This window comes from Mus pahari, chromosome 5, assembly GCF_900095145.1.
Source record: "Mus pahari chromosome 5, PAHARI_EIJ_v1.1, whole genome shotgun sequence".
Lineage (NCBI taxonomy): Eukaryota > Metazoa > Chordata > Mammalia > Rodentia > Muridae > Mus > Mus pahari.
The window spans coordinates 142,037,332-142,040,793 of record NC_034594.1 but is presented as its reverse complement, the minus strand read 5'-3'; positions in this window follow the sequence as shown (position 1 = coordinate 142,040,793).

Sequence of the window (3,462 nt, the reverse complement as noted above, 5' to 3'; positions counted from 1 at the left end):
GAGGAGAGGAGAGGAGAGGAGAGGAGAGGAGAGGAGAGGAAAGAGAAGAGAGGCAGAAGTTTTCTTCTCGAGGGCAAAAATTGTATTTAGTCTTAATGTGGTCTTAAAAAGCATTCTAAATTTATGCAAGACCAGTCAGCTACAACTCTTTCTTTCTAAGGGGTACCAAGATATTAAAGACTCAATATTTTCATAGGCAAATCTCCTCAATACCCTTGTTTCTCAGTCTTAAATGGTCAACAGAACCCCACACCTTTCCTGTCACATAACAGATACCCCAAATATTTCATCAGAAATCCCAATCTGTTGAAAAGAGCTTCTTAATTGACAAGGCTTGGTCTATAGATAGCACTATTGATTGATTATGAGCCTGAGTTTTTGACAATTCACTCTACAAAGTCAGACCTCATAGCCTGAAAAAGCAAACCATGTTTCCTTCTAGCCCCTCCGCTTCTGTGAGGATTTTATTAGGCATAAGCTTGGAATAGGATAAGAGACTCCTACTCCACTTAGAGTGTGTGGAAAGGCAAAACTACTTCTGGCCAGAAAAGTGCACGCCTCACAGGAGCAGAAGGGAACGCATGCAGGAGCAGGATGTGCGCCTGATTTTTATCCTAACCTGGGGAACAACTGTAACTTTCTCCATTGATTGGAGTACAACTTCTTTATTGAATATCTAGACATATTCCCAGTAGAAATGAAGACGATGAAGACAAGCCAGGGAAGGGTTGGCCACCTGACACTTTAGTTCTGAGAAGGCAGTGAGGCCTTTGTGTAAACAAAAGTTGGACCGGGGCTGGGTAGTAACACATTTTTATTTATAAAGGTCTCACAAAGAAGGGAAGATATAAAGACTTTAATTCCTTGCCATAAACAGAAAGTTTTAATTTTTCTGTTTGTTTTTCAGAAGAACAACCAATATTTAATCTTTCCTACAGTTAAAATCTACAGGTCCTGGCAGGGAAAAGCAAACTCAACATAAGGAAACCTAAGCATGCCTCTTCTGAAGCCTCTGCTTGCATGAACAGTAGCGCAGAGTTCCCCAGCTCTGCATTCCCAGGGCCTCTGAGAACTCTCCTGGCTTCCACCACGGTGGTCACTATGTTTCTCTCCTTAATAATATCCCGAAGAATTCAAGGCAAGAAGCCCAATGGACAAACGCAATCACCAAATGTCAACTGCCCAAATCATTTGGAAAAAAAGAAAAGGGTCCCCAAATAAACAGAAAATCAAAATCCAAGGTATGCCAAATGGGGAGAAACTTAACAAGGATTTGACTCTCTGAGACTCCAAACCAAAGTCCAGACACTCATTTCTCTGCTTCTCATAGTAGAGGTAAAAAGGTAGCTGGTGCATGCTGAAGCGGAAAGAAAAGAAAACAACTCTGGAATAAAAGAGACTTCCATAGCGTCTGGAACCATCCATCTTTCCTCTTCATTTGGGATCAATTTGCTGTAGCCAGCATACTCCCAAATGTGCCTTTTGTCCCTTCATGGTCTCAATATTGTCACTGGACATAGGGGTCACAGCCTATGGCTCCTACAAGACAGTCTCAGCCACCCATTCTCAATGAGCCTACTAAGGGATCAGGGTTAATAGTGAACAGCAGTCAAGGGAAATTTATTTAGTGTGTCCCAGAGAAGAGGGACAGAGTGATCCAATACCCCAAAACATCTTTAGGGGCTCTTCATGTGAGGATAGGGCCTACACAGAAAGCAGTAGCTATGAATAACTAGTCAGCCAGGCAATGTGTAGTCCTCCTGCCTACGACTGTCCCAGACCTCAATCTCACCTGTCAAGTTGTCCACTGAAGCGTCATCAGATAAGCCATTTGTCTTTCTATTGGGGACGAGATCCTGTTCTGAATGCCCCCAGGGCTTCAGCCACTTCTTCTCCCAGCTGCAGATACCTGGGAAGATTTTAATTTCTTCAAGTCCAGATAGGTCCGTTACCACTTCAGGGAAGATTTTTCTGGAGTTCAGTGGAAGAGGAAACAACACGACCATTTATATAAATCAAAGCATGGATGGATACTATTTGTGGATTCCTATGTACCTAAAAGCATTTTGGAATATATGGAAGATGACACACCAAAATCTTAATGGGGAACTAGTATGATGCAAGTGGGAGGGAAAAGACATTTCTGTCTGCCAGACACTTTCCCAGGAGGCTGCTAAGTCTGTGTTACTCTGTTAATTACTTTGTAGTCTCTTGGATCCACCCATGGGGTCCCTCTGCTGTCTATGCTTTCAGAAGACCTCTCTTCCCTCCCTCGTCAATCTTTCCTGCCTGTTGTCACTCCAGGAGTATTTAGACCAAAGTTCCCCTTAGTTGTGCTTTGGGCCATTGAGGCTCAAGATGCAGAAAAACTAATATGTAAACGTATATAAATGTGCATGCCTAAAATAGGCCCTCATTAAAGCTGAGTCCCTTTCCACGATCTTTAAGAAGAACCGAATCTGGTGTTAAACTTTATTCTCATGTCCCAATTCTTTCCTGAAATTATTTGTATTAAATAATTTCTTCCTCGTGCAACTTTTTTCAAACATCTATGTATAAACAGATGATATGACTGTTCCACAGTATGGATAAGGGGAAGGTTTTTTATTATAGATCTGAGAGATTGGCCAGAGACATCCTGAAGAGTCCAGAGCAGAGAGAGAATGTAGACTAAGCACGGCCAGCGGACTGAGTACTGCCAAGGGCTATCTACGTGAGAAAATACGGTAAGAGAAGTGGGAGCAGACAGAGAAGGGACACACACAGTGAGAATACCAGAATTAGAAGGAGAGTGAGTAGCTGGGGGAATGGTAGGCTGTGAGCTGTGTGGTTTATGGTAGGGCAGGAGGTGAAAAGGGCTAGGATACTAGCTAGCATGGACGTTGAAATGGGCTAGGATAACTAGCTAGAATGGATGTTGAAATGTATAACAAATACTTGTGGTACTGAGGGATCCTGACACCATGGGTAGCTTACGTAGCTTTTGCCAGAGGTGAGGGAAATGGCTCCTTCTGGCAGAGAACAACTAGCTTCACCAGTTCCCAAGGAGCACTGGCTTTTCTCTAACCACTAGAAATCCTCTTTCGGTTCAAGCCTTCTCATTTCTGGATATTTGGGCTGCCTTTCAGGGTCTGGGGAACTGGAGTTTTCTTTGGACCCAACACTCTCCAAGAGTTTTATTAACTTATAAAGTCCATGTACTCTGACTTAATGCTTTAAATCAGATGAAGAAAACAAATACTCAATTGTGTATAACACAGTGAGTCAAACTTTTTTTTTCTGGAATAATGTGTTTATCAGCATGTATATGTGCACAGGGTCACTAAGAACTGTCAGCCCCAAGACACAGTTCTCTCAAATGGGAGATAAGATAGTTTATAATATGAGTGACCATGGCCTAGGAACAAACACTCAAATATCCCCAATTAACATGTTGAAATAGATTGTAATTTCATGATGTTT